Source organism: Mytilus trossulus, chromosome 5 (genome assembly GCF_036588685.1).
Source record: "Mytilus trossulus isolate FHL-02 chromosome 5, PNRI_Mtr1.1.1.hap1, whole genome shotgun sequence".
Taxonomy (NCBI): Eukaryota; Metazoa; Mollusca; class Bivalvia; order Mytilida; family Mytilidae; genus Mytilus; species Mytilus trossulus.
In genome coordinates, this window is record NC_086377.1 from 73,134,151 (window position 1) to 73,154,889 (window position 20,739).

The 20,739-nt window shown below is 31.8% G+C and overlaps 2 long non-coding RNA genes across 2 annotated transcripts in view; one reads left to right on the forward strand and one right to left on the reverse strand.

The window, feature by feature from the left end:
* The window catches only part of LOC134719156 (uncharacterized), a 173,954-nt gene that overhangs the window by 97,487 nt on the left and 55,728 nt on the right, over positions 1–20,739 (forward strand). The gene's annotated exons all lie outside the window — the stretch shown is intronic.
* Positions 6,260–9,156, reverse strand: LOC134717457 (uncharacterized). Its single transcript, XR_010107317.1, has 3 exons — positions 9,019–9,156; positions 7,847–7,939; positions 6,260–7,253 (listed from the first exon to the last, which is right to left on the reverse strand). It is a non-coding gene; the product is annotated as an uncharacterized LOC134717457 (long non-coding RNA).

The window sequence follows — 20,739 nt, forward strand, 5'->3', positions numbered from 1 at the left end:
TATTTTTATTGATTTTTTTCCTCATTGTTGTTGAGCCTGCGATTTACAGCAAAAACAGCGAGACACTGGGTTCCTCGGAACCCTTACAATTTTTTTTAGTATGATGGATACATATTACACTTTTACAAGATTGAAGGAAATATTTTATCTTTTCACAGTTTTGTGCAGTAACACTTATACTTTTTATTTTGTAACAAGGCAAAACATTTCCTTCAATCGAGCTATTAAAGCTTTTGAGGATGCAAAATACTACAGTTTTAATGAACAAGTCCACACCAAACTGAAATTGAATATATATTTGTACAGTGCTGTTTATCACTTTCAGAAGCAATATCACAAAGACTTCGCGTTACCATGCAAATATATATCGCAATGTTTTATAACTTTCTGAAGTGTTGTCTGGATAAAGAAAGTCGTCCTAACTTTTAAAGTAGTTTGTAATTTGTGTGTAGTTGCTTTTGTGATTTGAGTTAAATATCAATTGATGTACTAAGGATATCACTTTCTGTCCAATATATATATATGATTATACAATACAACTGATTTCATTTCTGTTTTATTATTAGTTTATGAAACATATACACAAACTTTCAAAACACTACTTGGTTTATCTAACATAGCCAAAAAAGTATATTCAAATTGATGTTATCACTTTGCATATTCCATTTCGAAAGTCTTGTGTGGACAAAATGCACAAAATTTAAACTTGTTGCCTTTTGTTAGCTAATATTCATGTGTTTCTTTGTCAATTGTGTTCTCCTATTTATTTATTTTGTAGTCCTGTAATGTTGTGTTGTCATTTTAATGTTATATTTCACATTGCTATAAAAGAGGGAGGTTTGGCATGCACAAAACCAGGTTCAACCCGCCATTTTTATACGACCGCAAAAATTTAAAAAATGTTGGTCGTATACATGTATTAGTATCACGTTGGCGTCGTCGTCGTCCGAATACTTTTAGTATTCGCACTCTAACTTCAGTAAAAGTGAATAGAAATCAATGAAAATTTAACACAAGGTTTATGACCACAAAAGGAAGGTTAAGATTGATTTTGTGAGTTTTGGTCCCAAAAGTTGAGGAATTAGGGGCAAAAAAAGGCCCAAATAAGCATTTTCTTGGTTTTCGAACTATAACTTTAGTTTAAGTAAATAGAAATCTATGAAATTTTGACACAAGGTTTATGACCACAAAAGAAAGGTTGGGATTGATTTTGGGAGTTTTGGTTTAAACAGTTTAGGAATTAGGGGCCAAAAAGGGCCCAAATAAGCATTATTCTTGGTTTTCGCACAATAACTTTAGTATAAGTAAATAGAAATCAATGAAATTTAAACACAAGGTCTACAACCACAAAAGGAAGATTGGGATTGATTGTGGGAGTTGAGGTATGAACAGTTTAGGAATTAGGGGCTAAAAAGGGGCCCAAATAAGCATTTTTCTTGGTTTTGGCACCATAACTTTAGTATAAGTAAATAGAAATCTATAAAATTTTAGCACAAGGTTTATAACCAAAAAAGGAAGGTTGGGATTGATTTTAGGAGTTTTGGTCCCAACAGTTTAGGAATAAGGGGCGCAAAGGGTCCAACTTTAAACTGTGAATGAACATGGGGTTCTTTGATATGCTGAATCTAAAAATGTACTTAGATTTATTATTTTTGGCCCAGTTTTCAAGTTGGTCCAAATTGGGGTCCAAAATTAAAATTTGTTTGATTTCATCAAAATTTGAATAATTGGGGTTCTTTGATATGCCAAATCTAAATGTATATGTAAATTCTTAATTTTTGGTCCTGTTTTCAAATTGGTCTACATTAAAATCCAAAGGGTCCAAAATTAAACTAAGTTTGATTTAAACAAAAATTGAATTCTTGGGCTTCTTTTATATGCTGAATCTAAACATGTACTTAGATTTTTGATTATGGGCCCAGTTTTCAAGTTGGTCCAAATCAGGATCCAAAATTATTATATTAAGTATTGTGCAATAGCAAGACATTTTCAATTGCACAGTATTCAACAATAGCAAGAAAGCTCTAATTGCATAGTATTGTGCAATAGCAAGAAATTTTCCATTGCACAGTATTTTGCAATAAATAGCAAGAAATCTTCAATTGCACAGTATTGTGCAATAGCAAGTCTTTTCAATTGCATAGTATTGCGCAATAGCAAGAAATATCTAATTGCACAATATTGTGCAATAGCAAGAAATATCTAATTGCACAATATTGTGCAATAGCAAGACATTTTTAGCTCATCTGGCCTAAAAGGCCATGTGAGCTTTTCTCATCACTTGGCGTCCCTCGTCGTCGTCGTCTGTCGTCGTTATAATAGATAAAGATAAACTGTAAACAGCAAAAATTATCAGCTAAGTAAGATCTACAAATAAGTTAATATGAGCAAAATTGTCAATTGATCCCTTAAGGGGTTATTGTCCTTTCATGACAATTTTTCACAATTTGTTCATCATATTTGCTGACTAAAAAAAATCTTCTCTAAAACTACTCAAACAAATTCAACCAAACTTCAACTGAATGATCAGTAGGGTGTATAAAATAAAGTTTGTGCTTTATTTTTTATTTCGTCAGAAAACATGGCCGTCATGGGTAAACATAGAACACAGGGTAAAATGCAGTTTTTGGCTTATATCTCAAAAACTCCAGCATTTAGAGCAAATAAGACAAGAAGTTAAAGTATTTATTAGATCAAGGTCTACCTGTCCTGAAATTTTCAGCCGAATTGGGTATTTGGTTTTACAGATAAACTGTTTATAGCAAAAATGTTAAGCAAAGAAAGATCTACAAATAAGTCAATTTGACCAAAATTGTCAATTGATTCCTTACAGGAGTTATTGCCCTTTAAATAGTTATCAAAGGTACCAGGATTATAATTTAGTATGCCAGACGCGCGTTTCGTCTACATAAGACTCATCAGTGACGCTCATATCAAAATATTTATAAAGCCAAACAAGTACAAAGTTGAAGAGCATTGAGGCTCCAAAATTCTTAAAAGTTGTGCCAAATACGGCTAAGGTAATCTATGCCTGGAATAAGAAAATCCTTAGTTTTTCGAAAATTTCAAAGTTTGGTAAACAGGAAATTTAGACTGTTTTCACAATTTGTTCATCATGTTGACTTAATTTTAAAAATCTTCTCCTTTGAAACTGCTGTATCAATTTCAGCCAAACTTAGGCTAAATGAGTTTCAGAGTATCTAGTATAAATTTTATATTTCATTTCCTTGTATGTCAGAAACATAGCTCCTATGGCTGAAATAGAACATAGGAGAACATGATTTTTTGTTTTGCTTTTGAAGAAAAGAAAATAGGACGATTCAAAGAACATTTAAATAAATTGAAAAGCCAAAATAATCATTGATGAGAGATTTAACCAAAAAAATTAAGGTGAGCGATTCAGGCTCTTGAGAGCCTCTTGTTTTACATCTTAATATTTTATGATGTACTTAAATGAGTAGTTATTGTTGCAAACTCCATTAGAAATTTGAATTGAGATCAGTCTTGGAATAAGGGAAAGGGGATGTGAAAAAAAAAATTGGGTGGGGGGGGTTCAATTTTTCTCATTTCAGATTTCATTAATAAAAAGAAAATTTCTTTGAACATTTTTTTGAGAGGATTTATATTCACCAGCATAGCTCAAAGACAAAACAAAAATTTTAAGTTCATTAGAACACATTAATTTTGTGTCAGAAACCTATGCTGTGTCAACTATTTAATCACAATCCAAATTTAGAGCTGAATCCAGCTTGAATGTTGTGTTCATTCTTGCCCCAACCGTTCAGGGTTCAACCTCTGCGGTTGTATAAAGCTGCGCCCTGCGGAGCATCTGGTTTCCTTTAAAATGTCCTGTACCAAGTCAGGAATATGGCCATTATTATATTATAGTTCGTTTCTGTGTGTGTTACCTTATAACTTTGTGTTTCCGTTGTGTCGTTTGTCTTCTCTTATATTTGAGTGTGAATTCACATTACTATAAGACGTGTCACAGTACTTATCTATCCCAAATTCATGCATTTTGTTTTGATGTTATATTTGTTATTCTCATATGATTTTGTCTAATGCTTAGTCCGTTTCTGTGTGTGTTACATTTTAATGTTGTGTCATTGTTCTCCTCTTATATTTAATGCGTTCCCTCAGTTTTAGTTTGTTATCCCGATTTAGTTTTTTGTCCATGGATTTGAGAGTTTAGAACAGCGGTATACTACTGTTGCCTTTATGTAGTGCACTGCTAATGTTCCTCTTCTGTGAAACTATACTATGACAATGATAGGTATAACAGAAGATTCTGATTGAACTTTTAAAATCCTTTTAAGCTAGCAGTGAGGGTGGATTTAAATTTTACAAAGGGACTTATTTAGTAGTTACATAAAATATTAAAACTTATCAAAGATATCAGGCTAAATAATTAGGGGGTTAGACACGCGTATCGTCTACATTAGACTCATTAATGAGGCACGAATCAAACAGGAACCAAATCTACAATGAGCAATGAACGAAGTTGAAGAGCTATCCCATGTAATTAAATGTTACAATAATGCACTATTTCTATTATCTTTCATATTACACCATATGTAACTGTTGTATAATTCCTTTTAATCCAATTTGATCCTGTTTTTTTTATCTTCATCAGTTTTCTTTGTATTAAACATATTGAGCTAGTTGATCTACGTTTTATATCAAATTATTGATATCGGACTTTTCATTTCAAAAATACTAGTTAGTTTTTTCTGTACAGATGATTTTTACATGTTATCTTTTTATTGCTATGGGACTTTTCATTCCAAAAATACTAGTTAGTTTTCTCTGTACAGATGATTTTTGAATGTTATTATACGACCGTAACAAAATTTTGCGGTCGTATATTGGTATCACCGCAGGTAGGTTAATGCTGTTCGAGAGTAAATCGGCTATTAATTCATATACAAATCAATGAAATTTGAAATTATTTAGATTTTTTGTCTAGAAACTTCCATACCCAGAACTTATTTATATCATCCCTAATATCATCTAAAGTTTAAATTTATGGTGTCTCAGAACCCCCCCACCTGGTTGCCATGGTAACGGGCACCATTCAAAGATGGCGTGTGAACGTCCAACTTCAAGAGCCTGGCGCACCCCATAGAACTAGACAAATGAATAAAAATAAAGTTGCAATTGGTTGACAAATATGTCATCTTTCACGTAACAGCTGTTTCACTCTTTAAATGTGCCCTTTTATAATAGAAAATAACAGAAGTGACATACAATCCAACCGTGGCCACACCAAGAGTCAACTATTTTGACAATTTTAGAAATGTTGTAATCATTTTAAAAACAAGAAACAGCAATCTTCGTATTCGTGAGCTTTCCAAGAAAAAAATATGCCAAGTTTTAAAGAGATTAATAAATGTTAACGGGGTGTGCCAAAGCGATCTTTATAGATGAATAATATTCAAGTCCTTACTCGGCGACATTTAAACACTGAATTGATTCAGATCATGACAGATGGATTATTCCCCTTTTCGGTGTGAAAATGCCGGGGAAGAAATAATCGACATGTTGATAGTTTCTGACAAGAGATTAACACATTAAAGATGTAAAATAATGTTGTTGTTTTCACATTTTCATACTTGAGTTGTTCATGAATCTTTAAAGAATCACCATGCATACGAAGAGAAAAAAGGGGGGATACTCTGACGTTATACTTTGTAAGGGTTTTCCTAACCAAATGTTTATTTTTAACTACACATACATATACGTGTGCCGATTGCAAAAAAAACTATCTTGCTTACTTCCTTAAATTTTAATATCATAGGGTCTTTACGACTTTTAGAATACCAAGGTTAAGCATAGTGAAATAACGTGATGACGAACGACAAAACAGTATATATTTCTAAAACAAAATGATTCTCCAGATAGGGAAAACACTTTAACAAGCACAACTGCATGGTAGTATGAAGCCCCTTGAAGGCTTCTATCAAACTCATGTTTTACGAGAAATATTTATCTGCTCAGCCCTCTTAAAGTTTTTTCAATGTTTTTTTTATTTAAAAACATTTTTAATAAATTCACTGAATTATGAGGATCAGTTAGTGTCACATCACATGTGTGAATGGGTCTTTGTTTTAAACTATATCAGCTATAAGCAATATTTTCTAGAGCTATGTTCATTTTTTGAACATGCATCACTCATTCATTGCAGTTTTTCCAGTACAAAACAGTAAATTAAAAAAAACCATTAAAATAAGAAATTTCATTGAGATAAAACTATGTGTTTATTCAATAAAGTTGTATGCATGTGAAAGCCTTGAGTTCAGTATTAGTATTATCTGCCTATTACATACAAGTATGACTATTGATATTTCAAAGGTTTCAAATTAAAAGAAACTTATAATTTTTCATTCATTTAAAAAGTTTTCTCAAAATTAAAACAAAAAGCATTGCATATGTCACATTGAATTAAAACTGATAATTCTGATATAACAATGCACACAATATATACTTCCTTGTAGGTTTCCATGATCCATAATAAATGTAGACATATATCATTCTGCTGGTTTTCAAATGATAATGCTGTACATTAGATAATTCCTTATTCCTTTACTTGTGTTTTTTTTTTATTTCACATGTATCATGCAAAGAATATTCCTATATATTCATGTAAAACGTTGTGAATTACAATATATATATATACCAGAAAGTAGATGCAGGTACCACATATGATATGTTTGAATTATAATTATCACTTAGTTCACAGTTTTATGTATATATCCAAAATTATCTCAACTACTGCACATGATGCATAATGATATGAACATTTCCTTTTGTGTGTTGATCCTTTAAGAAAGAAGTGCACAGTCATTTCCTCTGATGTAAAACCTTTATTTCTCTGTCTTCAATGTTCAAGAGTCAGTTTTAACAGTAATGAAATCCTTCCTTTTAGTGTCATACTGAAAACTGCTGCATTCCAAAGTTACATGTGACATGGCATGGGTTCTTCATATTCAACACTGTTATATTTTTGTTATGTCATCAAGATTTTATCTTAAAAACATTGGTTTCACTTTCTTTTCATGTATAATATATCTAAAGCTATCCTCATACATGGTTACACATTGTCTGACAATTTCCTTGTATATATATGTTGATCTTCATAACACAGAAGTGGTCACTCTTTTTCTTTTACTACTTTTTTCAAATTTCAGTTAGGCTACCATAGTTAAAACTAACTTGTATGTCACCATTGACTCCAAGTTATCTTCATGCATGTACTGAAAAAAATATGTAAACCATTAATGGCATTTAAAAGTTATTGGTATTCATGTTATGATACAAATAGAAAACTTCAGTCAAAATTGTCACATTTGTATATTCCTTAATTATTTTTGAATTAAAAGTAAACTTGACACAAAGTTTAATTGATGAATTGTCTGTAACAGTACAATAATGTTTATAAATACAACTTTCTATAACTGATATTTACTCATCACATTGCTTTGCCAATTTGTTATTAATAATCAGTATGACCTTAATAATCAATATGGGGTGGGTGTGACTTAATGCACCAGATAACTTATTTATATAATTTTAATTATATTCACCTAAACTGAGGGTCTGGATGGTGTTTACAGAATAGATACACCAATCCTGTAATAATCCCTTAAGCAAAAGTGCAATATTTAAAGGCTGAGAAATTAAAGATTAAGAAAAGACTGATAATAAAGGAAAATGATGGTGTTTTAAAATACAAAGAATAGAGAATACTGGGCAAAATAGATAAAGATTAATATAGAAAATGGTATATAAAATATAGAACTGAAGGACCCTAGCAGGAATCATTCATTATAATATAATTGATACTTACATTTAATTGTGTATAGACCTCATTTTTGATGTTATAGAAACTGCACTCTTTATGCATTAACTGTCAACTTATGTGTGCCAGTTGTAAATTAATCTGCAAAAGAAATTACAATAATTACTGAAAGGTTTCAATTGATACTCAATTGTATACACACCAAGTTGTAAAATGGAATACACAAAATTAAGATTGATCTGTTGATGTAAATTGTTTTATAATAAGTGTGTTAAAATTTGAAAAGATCTACACAAACACACAAATACTTCAGATACACATTATCATAGTGAATCAATATTAAAAATACATATTTAATTTAATCTTATGTCTATATATAAAATAAACATAAGAAAACAAATTATTAAAGACAAAAAATTCAAATGTGCACTAAAAGGGATGATTTAAAATTATACTATAATGAAGTTTTGTAGCATCAGATTCAAAACCATAAATGAAAAGTTGTTAATAAATTATGGCCATGATAATAAATAATATTTTTCACATATAATATCTCATGTGAATGCTTCCACAGTTTGATTAAAAGCAGGCTGAGGCATGAGTGATAAGTATGATGCACAGAGTGATGCATGCATATATTTTGAATACATTTTTGTTTTACTTCTAGACTACAATATGTTATAAATTGGAATAAGAAATGATTTAACATGTGTAAATGTGATCAGATTTAAGATTCATCTACAAATATACCTTACATATCTTTAAAGAAAATGAACTGCGGGGGAGGGGGGGGGGGGGGGGGGGGGGATAAAGGCATAGGTGAAAGGTGGCGGGCCTCAGCCGGCATGTTGATCGGGCATTTTAACAAATTCTACTACTTTAGTACGTTGCATGGTTGATTATTGTTTCCCAAATTTAAACATTTGACCCGCATGAATGCATCCCTGGTCAGTCTGCAAAATGTGGACGTGAAATTATATTTGTATAGTCAATAATCAATAAAGATTGGATTGTTTATAAGCAAGTAAGATAGTGTAAACGTGAAAAATTAGTTCAAAGGAAGTTTCAACAGACCAGACTGACCACATCATGTTGACAGCGAAACGTGTAAATAACCAAGTAAACATGCAGCTTTCTCTTCAGACTACATTCATAATCGTGAATGAAATGGATATCCAAGATCCTCGGCAGAAGGCTAACATAATTTAAAACTAACGTACCTCAAAATATAAGCAATCCACATCTATATCAACGTGTTGTTGTCGAACTGAAGACACTGACTTCTATCATAACAAGGTGCCCGATCAGCTGTTGGTGACAAGCTAAAATCTGACGTCGACGAAACGTTCTAGCCAATCACGTGTCAAATAGTTGAGAAAATGACGTCAGATTTAGATTGCGATGCAAACACCGAAAATAATTACTAATTTTCTATAAACTGCATTAACCTGCCTGCGACGTTGTCGCTTTAGAACAAAACATAATTTAAAGCAGTGTAAGGGAGGTAATTCAGGCTTATCATTTGAATTACCTCCCTTACACTGCTTTTAAATGGTTAATGGACAATTACTCAAGATAATTTAAAAGCAGTGTAAGGGAGGTAATCCAAACACAACGTTTTGATTACCTCCCTTACACTTCTTTCTAATAATGTTTAAAGATATGCATATTTATAAAGGAAGACAAGTAAAAATATCTGCAAATGTTGTTTCTTTTTTTTTTACCCATATGAAAGATTTGACACCATATTTTATATTCTATTATCAAATAGATTAAGTTAGCACTATGGTAAATTTAAATTGGTAATTATGGTTGCAAACTCCATTGGCAATTTGAATTGAAAGTATGACCATATCCTGAGGTTAGAATTTTTTTGGGGGAAAAAGAGGGGGGGGGGGTAAAAAAATTGTGGGGGGTCAATTTTTTCTCATTTCAGAATTCAGAAAAATTCTTCAAAAATTATTTTTTTAGCAAAAAAAAAGTGTGTGTGTGGGGGGGAGGGGTATACGCAACAGCATAGTATTGCACAAAAGCAAAAACAAGGGGGTTACTTTTTTCGGTGGGGGAAAAGGGGGGGGGGTTAATTTGCAGCAGCAAAGTGTATTGCACAATAGAAAAAAAATTGAACATAAATTCAAATCATATAACCAATTCTAAGTTCTTCGACTACAGTTATTCTGTGTCAGAAACCTTTTATGTGTCAAATATTTAATTACAATCCAAATTCAGACCTGTATCAAGCGCGAATATTGTGTCCATTTTGCCCCAACTGTTCAGGGTTGGACCTCAGCTGAGGTCGGCGAGGCCATTTATTTTTTTACTGCTATTGGACTTTTCATTTTAAATATACTAGTTATTTTTCTCTGAATAGATGACTTTTGCATGTTATTTTTGTACTTACATTTAACCTAACTATAGTCATATTTAATTTCAAATTCCTGTTAATATTAAGTTTATAGTTGTTAGATTTTTATTAATGCCATTTTTGTCGAGCATGCAACTTTTGTTGCAGAAAGCTCGACATAGGGATTGTGATCAGGCGGCGACGTTAGCTAACGTCTTGAAAGCTTTATATTTTAGAAGGTGGATGCTTCATACTTTGTATATAGATGCTTCATGTTGCAAAGTTTCCGTCGGTCACATGTCCAATGTCCTTGGCCTCATATTTAGTTCAGTGACCACTTGAAAAAAAAAGTTCAAATTTTTGGAAATGTTAAATTCTCTCTTATTTTAAGTAATAGAATAACTATATTTGGTATGTGTGTACCTTGCAAGGTCCTCATGCCTGTCAGCCAGTTTTCACTTGACTTCGACCTCATTTCATGGAGCAGTGAACAAGGTTTAGTTTTGGTGGTCCAGTCCATATCTGAGATACTATAAGCAATAGGTATAGTACATTCGGTGTATACAAGGACTGTAAGGTACATGTCCAACTGGCAGGTGTAATCTGACCTTGACATCATTTTCATGGCTCAGTGGTTTTAGTTAGATGTTTGTGTTTTGGTCTGTTTTTCTCATACTTTAGGCAATAGGTCTACTATAATTGTTGTATGGAATGATTATAAGGTGTGCATGTCTAGCGGGCAGATGTCAACTGACCTTGACCTCATTTTCATGGCTCAGTGGTCAAAGTAAAGTTTTTGAGATTTTTTTTTTTCTCATACTATATGCCACAAATCAAATATATTTGGTGAATGGAAATATTTTATGATCTATTCATGTATGCTAGTAGCGCAGGTTTTATTTTACCTTGACCTCACTTTCATGGTTCATTGCTTAGTGTTGACTTTTTGTGTTTTGGTTTGTTTTTCTTAAACTATAAGCAATAGGTCAACTAAATTTGTTGTATGGAAGAATTGTTAGCTGTACATGTCTGCCTGACATGGTTCATCTGACCTTGACCTCATTTTCATGGTTCATTGTATAATGGTTAGTTATCTTGATTCATGTTAAGTTTATGTGACAGTTTTATGAAAGCTTTATATTTAGGACTACCAGCATAATATCAATGATTAATAAAGAAGGCCAGACATTTCAGTGTGTGCACTCTTGTTTGTAAATCTCCTAAATTTTGTAATCTCTTACCTCAATTGAATAAAATAGACATTATCTTTTGACCTCATGTTTTTCTATAAGGGTTATGTCCATTTACTGGAAAATTCCCATTTTGGGATAATGTGGATTGCATTTTTATTGTCTATTAATGTCTTTATTAAGATTGATGAAATACCACAGATACAGTGAGGTCAGCTACATATATTGATTTACGTCTAGAAGGTTGACATTAGGAACAGGTAAAGAAATGAATTTATTGGCAAACGAAATAATATTTGTGAACTTTCCAATGTTATGTTGCACTTCTAGCATCACCAAAAGATTGAGTACTGTTAATTCAAAATTTATTGCGAGGTTTCTATTAATGCAAGAAATGTGACTGGTTGGATATCACAATGGTAATATATCGTATTCCGATACATTTATTTTATTCAGATCACCCGAAATGGCAATAATTAATCTTCAAAAATTGCTTTAAGAATTCACGCAATGCTATTTTAATTAACGGTCTTTTTATTTCCTGTTTTGACAATATTCCAGTACTTTCGTTTAACGACCCATTTACTAGAGGGTTGCTCTACCAATGAACTAATTAAAAAAAAATACCAAAAAGATGGAGACATTAATCTTTTCTCATAATAAGTAAGTATAAAAATAAGAAGATGTGGTACATTTAAAAATGAGACAATGCTCCATTAGAGATCAAATGATATAGAAGTAAGCAATCTTTTTAGAATAAGTGTGTTAATGATGTCAACTGAAAATTTTCATTTAATGAGACAACATTTTCATTGTGAATTTCGTTTCAATTTATCTTTAGCAATATGTTAGGTATTATAATCGAATTTTTTTCAGAGAACAAGCCTCAAACCTTATAAAGTTGAGATTTGTTGTTGTTTCTGTAGTTTTCTGAGTTGTATTTTCAGTGTCTTTGTCGTTCTTTTATGCTTTTTTTTCTATTCTTTGTCTCGAGAAACAAGGTATTGTCATTTCTTATGTTCAGTCTTGTTTTAAGAAATCGGGAATATAAATGATTATTACTATTTAGTGTATTTTTCCGAGCAATACACAGATTTTCAATGTTTTTTCAAGCTTCGGGATGTTTGTCGGTCCCATCTTGTTTGGAAAACCATTGAAGATCTATAATTGTTCGTAAAAGAAATAATGTCACATCTAGGAAATTCACCATATTATGAATCCTATCTCCAACTACATTACATAAGGCAATGGGTCTTGTTCTGTAGCTTTAGGTGTAGTATGTTCATACTTATTGCATACTTGATATCTGTATTTCCCCTTTTTAGCTCACCTGGCCGATATGTCTAAGTCAGCTTTTATCATCATTTGGCGTCAGTCATCAAACGTCGTCGTTGTACGTGCGTCGTCAACTGTTAACCTTTACAAAATTCTTCATCTCTGTAACTACTTGGCCAAATTTAGCCACATTCGACCACCATCATCGTTATCCTGTAATGACGATTTTTACCAATTTTTTTTGGCGTTTTGTTTTGTGATAAAAATCCTAATAGAAAAATAGACACTTTAAAATTCAAAAATGATCAGCAAGACAAGATCTACTAACAAGCCAAGTTTTGCCGATAAAGTTAGTGGACTTTCACTCTTTAAATAATTTTTTAAATCATCTTTTGTGTTTTGAGCAAAAACTTAAGGAAACAGAGAATAACTAGACAGACTAAATGGTCAGCAATACAACATCAACAAAATAGAGATTTTTTCCATGATTTCCATTCTCACTACAATGTTGAGTGTCCTTTGTTGAATATGCACATATACCAAGGTGATCGACACAGGCTCATTAAACCCTCTAGTTTTACCAAGAAACCTCAGTTGTCTGAGAATAACATTAGGAATGGTGAATATATTGTATTTGTTAACTGCAGTAATGTTATAGATTTTGTCCTTACATTTATCTGATAAATTGTGTCATATAGATGATGTCATTGTGTTCCAGTGTAGCTGTTTGTATACTAATATTCCACTATTATATAAGGTCGTGTTATTATTACACACGTTTGACAAATTCTATCATATAAAGAAAAGTATGCTGAATTGTTTCTATCTTATTTGTTATAATATTTTGTACTATTATTGTAGATTACGTTATTGTCACATATGTTTGACGACTTGTGTTTTGTAAATAAAAGCAATTTTGATATATGATTGATGTTTTTTACGTTCTATGTTTTGGTTAATAACATGACTCAATAAAATGAGGGCGAAGATAAAAAATCTATAACTTAAAGAAAAACAGACCATCAGACCAAGTCAAAAAGGAAACAAAATCATAAAAAGAAAATAACACATCAGTCTATACAAAACGAGGCAAAATGGGTGAAGAAAAGACTTACACAATAACACTAAAAAACTGGAACGATCGCAGGTGCTCAGGAAAAGGGCAAGATAACACTAAAAAAACGGGAATAAATAGAGGTGCTCAGGAAAAGGGCAACAAGATAACACTAAAAAAAGGGAATGATCGCAGACGCTCAGGAAAAGGGCAACAAAATAACACTTAAAAAAACGGGAATGATCGGAGGTGCTCAGGAAAAGGGCAACAAGATAACCCCCAAAAACAGGAATGATCGGAGGTTCTCAAGAAAGGGGCAACTAGATAACACTAAACAACTGGAATGATCGCAGGTGCTCAGGAAAAGAGCAACAAGATAACACTAAAAAACGGGAATGATCAAAGGTGCTGAGAAAAAGGATAACAAGATAATACACAAAAAAACGGGAATGATCGCAGGTGCTCAGGATATGGCAACAAGATAAAACTAAAAAACGGGAATGATCGCAGGTGCTTAGGAAAAGGGCAACAAGATAACACTAAAAACCGGAATGATCGAAGGTGCTCGGGAAAAGGGCAACAAGATAACACTAAAAAACGGGAATGATCGAAGGTGCTCAGGAAAAGGGCAAGATAACACAAAAACACGGGAATGATCGGAGGTGCTCAGGAAAAGCGCAACAAGATAACACTAAAAACACCAAAATAACATATTTATACAAACAATTATTAACTTGATTCAGGGTTGTTTGTACCTTGTGAATAGTTGATATTTATGAACTGTTGTGCTTTGCCTAATTTGTCAGGTTAAAATATACTTTTACATTAAATATTTTAGAAATAACAAAGTACACGAGGTTACAAAAAAGTTAATCTATATCCGGTGATCAACGACAAATCCACATAAATCCACTTTGATATAGATAAATCTTTTGGTGATGTACCTATGTTTGGACACGAATATGCATGTTTAGCGCATTTTATAGTACACATCACAACAAAAACTTCATTAAAACTTGAAGTTATGGTCAATAAAATCAAGTAAATTGCCAGAATAACTGTCTAGAAATCCTTTACTACATAGAATTTTTTTTTTTAAACTTATTGCACGATCTTTATTGACTTTAATTATTAATTCATTAATGCTAGCATTTTATTTTAGCGACCAAACTCCAATCCCTGATGTTACAACTGAACAACATTACGATATGTTTGGATTCAAGTAGAAAGTTTCAAATTTGTTTTCAAATAATGACCAAAAAAATAATTCTCCGTGCTTACAATGTATATTGATTTAAGAACAGAACCGTTTTTTAAGGAACGTAACTCTCCTACTTACCGTGTATTTAAAATTATCCACTTTGAATTTTCCTCGGAGATCAGAATTTTGGTGACTTTACTTTTCAAAATTAATGTGATCGAAAAAAATTAACATCTATTTATCTGCAGATAAGATATCACCTTGGATGTACACATTTTGATGCTTCAGTTGTTTATGTTCACATATTATTATTTTGCACAATATTCGGATAAGTGGACACTATATTTTATAAAATATATTACATAGAGGTACATATAAAACGTGTAGATCTATAATTCCGGAGATCAATATCATATATACTTGGATCAATGACCTTGCAAGTTATGAAATGACATTGATTAATTTATGTTATTTCGTTTAAGTGTAGAAAGCTGAAGTGCATGAGAAAACCAACGACCTTCAAACCGACAATCATAGTCAATTAAGATTGGACTCAATTGCACCTGCACGAGCGGGGTTCAGTGTTGACTGGCTAGTAAATATAGTAGTCTGACTACATAGGCCATTTGGCAACCGAGACCTATATGCAATGATATATACACAAAATAGATTAGAGCTTCTTTACAAATTATTCAGATCGATAACTTTAAAATACATTCAAATACTTTGTCTACTATTATAACATAAATGGTACCAATTTTCCTGCACCAGATGGGTATTTTGACAATACATTTCTCTTCAGCGATGCTCGTGTCAAAAACATTTGAAATCCAAAGCTTGTAGAGAAAATAAAACATTGAGCAGCATTCGGTTAAATGAAGACGTAGTCTTTTTATTAAATAAAACCTATACTGGGGGAGATAAATGAAGGCAAAATATCGTATCTATATCTGCTATGAATAATGCATACAAATTTAGATTTTCCATTTAAAACTGTTTTTGTTAATTTTCTAAAAAATATAAAGCAATTAGGCTATTAGACATAGATTACCTAAACTGTATTGGGCAAAACTTTTAGGAGGTTTGGTCTTTAATGCTCTTCAACTTCGTACTTTATTTTGCAATAGTATTATGACCCGACTTAAAATATCAAGTGAAACTACAATATGTCATTGTCCAATACATTGGTTAAATTTCCAACCAATCGTGTTGTCCAATGTTACTTTTCAATTTGGCCATGGCGTTGTCAGTTTATTTTCGATCAATGAGTTTGACTGTCCCTCTGGTATTTTTGTCCTTCTTTAACACCTCCATCTAGTTTTACATGTATTTTTTGCATGAATTTGTATTTGAAGTTAATTATGTTGATACACTTAGTATTCTATTTAATAGATGGAATATTCCCTCCAGATTATTTGGTGAATATTAAGACAGTACACTTACGGAAAAAAATTTATTCTACATGATTTGTTATTGTCTTTGTTTATGTGTTTGCAAAATGTAATTAGACGTACTTTCTAAAAGAATATATTGCTTTATGGAGTACCCAGATTGATACTGAAACTTTATACCCGGAACAACACGGACAATCGCTCGACTTTTTCCCAAAAATGTCATTTCAAAAGTAAAATCACGAAAAATACTCTGAGGAAACTCAATCCGAAAGTCCCTTATCAAAAATGGCAACATCAGTTGACAAAGCACATCAAACGAATGGACAACAATGGCAAATAAACTCATTCTAAATAACAGAACTCAATATAGTATATACGCCAGACGCGAGTTTCTGTCATATTTCTTGCGCACTTGGTACATGCGTTTTCAAATGAAGAAACACATTGCCCGATGCTTGCGTTTATCACCCATGGATTGACATATTTTGCACTTTATGTGAACCATACGAAAACAAAAGGAGATATAGTATATACAACAATGGAAATATTTGTTTTTCTTTCATCGGTGAATTTGATAGCTCTTTTCTCATATTGTCTTTTTTCAGAAAGGACAGATCAATCACAATGTTCAAAGAAAGTCTAGAAATCACAGTTGCTATTGGTTTAGGACTTGCAGTTGGTCGTTTGACAACTTCAGGCATACCAGAAAAAAGAAGTAAGTATGAATAATAATGATTTAAATGAAAAGATTTTGTTGAGTCAATATCAATTCAAGCTTATTTATATAAAAATAAGAAGATGTGGTATGATTGTCAAGCCAACAACTATACATCAAAGTAATTAGTAGACATGTTTAACCCCGCCGCATTTGTGCGCCTGTCCCAAGTGAGGCGCCTCTGGCCTTTGTTAATATAATTTTTAAATTTAGTTTCAAGTATATAATGTGGAGTTTAGTATGACGTCCATTATAACTGAACTAGTATACATATGTGTGTAAGGACCAGCTGAAAGACTCCCTTAGGTGCGGTAGTTTCTCCCTGCATTAGACCCTTCGGTGGTCTTCAGCTTTATGGTCGACTTGCTGTTTCTGTTTTTTTTATAATTATTCAAACTAAACATTTAAAAATCGGAACTCGTTTTAGTATGATTTCTTGTAATAATATGATATATTTGGTTTTTTTTTCAGAACCCAAAGGAGATGGTATGTATTATCTAAAATAATAGAAATTACAAATGTCTTAGGCGGAGAAATGAGTACACTACAACGGTTTTCTGTTGTATTTGAGTTACTTGGTAGCAAGTCATTTCGTATATTATCATTTAGTAATGCCAGTCTCGAGACGCCAGTTCGACACGTGACTTTATTGACAAGTTTATAAAGTAACAACATCAATGTTATAGCGCATTAATTTGAACCAAAGCGCGTGCCAATACTTGAAAGACATATAATAAATCCCAAGTTATACTGATTTAAAAAATCAACAAAAGGTGAACTAAAATATTTACATCAAGAATTGAAACACACGAGGTATGGAATGGCATACATATAAAACTTCAAAGAGGTAAGAAAGGGGACCAATGTTAATCTTTCATGTGTACGAAATGACGTACATATAAACTTTCATGACCCACAATAGTACATATAAATGCTCTTCTTAGTTAAGGTATCAATTTGAAATCTATATTTCATGTCAGTGTCACCTGACTACATCCTTAATCTTGAGTAGCCACACGTCATTTTGCCCGGAGTAAATATAAATATAACAACGTATAACAAGTTTCCTTTTCATCATGGCTTTCGTTTGTTTTCGAACGAAACACATGCCAAACGTTTTACATTAGTTCCCTTCTCTTATAACAAGTCCAGCATGTACAAAAGTATAAGAAAATAACTCTTAACATGTGAAAGCAATGATGTGGCTGAATATTGAGGACTGATGGACTAAAGCTTTTATTTGTGATACGAGTTCTATGAATAAAAGATACACCATACTACATGTTCTTTTCTGCACACTTTTTCTACTGATTTTATAGTACTTTATTATGTTGTACTGTTATACCACTGTCCCAGGTTAGGGGAGGGTTGGAATCCCGCTTAAATATTTGTGGATGTATGTGTCTGACCCAAGTCAGGAGCCTGAAAATCAGTGGTTTTCGTTTGTTTATTTGTTACATATTCGTTTTTCGTTCTTTTTTGTATTTAAATAAGGTCGTTATTTTTTTGGTTTGAATTGTTTTGCATTGTCATTTTGGGCCCTTTTATAGATAGCTGACTAAGCGGTATGGGCTTTGCTCATTGTTGATGGCCGTACGTTGGCCTATAGTTGTTCTGTAATTCTGTGGCATCTTGGTCAATTGTGGAGAGTTGTCTCATTGGCAATCATATCACATCTTCTTTTGTGTAGTGAATGTCTTTTGTTATGTGCTATGACATCTTGTGGTCCAGGAAATTCCTAATAAAACCCGATAATAAGATAATAGCGTTCTTGGATTAGTAAATTATCAATACCATACCGATCAAAATATACAAAAGTTTGCAAAACATGCAAAAAAATAAACCGATGAATTGCAAAAATAAAAACGATACAATTGCACCTTGTTCAATGTCTAGTTATTATTAACATTTTTTTTATTTACAGATGATGTTAATGAGAGAACCGGTAAGAATTTTGTATACAGATTTGTTTTCTTTTGATAACTTTCAAATACATGGTCTTGTACATGACTAAAGAGCTCTTGATCGCTGAATCGTTATTTGGTGCAGTAAATTTGCTGCTGTCTTTATTTATCAGTCAGGGGCGTTACTTAAACAAGTAATTTTTTTTAATTACTTATATAAGTAATTTTTTATTTTAAAAATAGTAAAATTACTTAATAGAGTTATTTTAATTTTCAATAGAAACATAGACTAAATGTAGTTTTCATGATTTTAAACAACATTTTATATCATAAAATAAAGAATTTATCAGATTTGAGAGGAGTATAGAGATAAAGGGTTACTTTGACAATAATGACAAAAATATTACTTGAATAAGTTATTTTAAACATTTTTGAAAAAAAACAGCAATTTAACTTATTTAAGGCACATGTGTAATTGATTTAGGTTACAAATTATAACAAGAGACCAATCTTTGACCCAGAAGCGTCGGTATGAAAGATAAGTGCGTTGGAAAGTTAATTAGCGTTTCTGAAGAATAAGTTTTTATATATCAAGGGGAAAATAACCAGATAACTGTGAAAATTATTTAAAGCTAGTAAAATCTGTTTTCTTGGACACCTATAAAAATAATATTCTGAAAAATAACTTAGATAAGTTATATTTAAATTAGCCTCGTTTTCAACATTACTTGTATAGGTAATTTTAATTGTTACTTGTTTAAGTAATGCCCCTGACTGTTTATTGTCAGAGTACAGCTCTGAGGATTAATTAACTAATTAGCGATGACGCTTTAGTTAACTACTGTGTATAATGTCATCAGCTTGGAACAGTCTTTGATTAACATTATTTATATGTTAATATATATGTTCGATTAAAAACTATAGTTTTATTCTAAATATAAATTTAAGTTAAAGGCTGACTGTGCTTTAATGCTTTCATTTATTCACATTTTATATCAAATATTGCAGTTTGTATTGTAGCTAGATGAAAATATGCTTATAAAAATATCTCATATTAAAATCGGTTTAATAAATATAGATTCTACCACTGCATGGAGTGTATGTAGTACGATATTTTAACTCTCGAGATTGGATAAATATCGTATTACACGATATTTAGTGATTTAATCTGTTTCTCTAATGATTTTCAAACAATATGCAGGCAAACGTATTCCTTCTTTTAAAATTGAGATCAAACGAACCACACGTTGATTAAATTATTTGCATACAATGGGTGTAAAAAGGGATAAATTAATGAAGAATTAGAGAAATGGTAATATATAGATAGGTAGATGTCTACTTTGTTTATTATATATCGTCTAGTTTTTTTTATTAAGGTGTCGGCGAAAGTGACCAAACAATGGCTGAATATTTATACCTACAATTAAACAACACTTGGAATGCAGTTGTGACAGTAGTGGCACCACAGCCACCACCACCACCAGATCCACCGAATCCAAATTTCTGAAAAAATCGTCAAATGATCAGTGCCTGAAAATGCAATTTGGAAAAAAATATACATAATTAGTTAATGACATATTTCTATTTTTTCACTCATTATATTAACATTATCATGAATATTTTTACGACCAAATGAAACTGACAATAATTGTGCTATCATGTTTTTTATTGGATTTTACCTTATATATTTATCAATAAAGTCAAATATGTCCGTCGCTATTTAAAACTCTGTGATTGTCGTTGGTCGATATCTACCATATTTTTTTTTATCTTCATTGTTTAATCATATACAAGGCCCTATTTTTCATGTAGAGCTTTTGATTACTGGTGATGGTTGTATGGTGTCCTATAGTTGGTGATACTT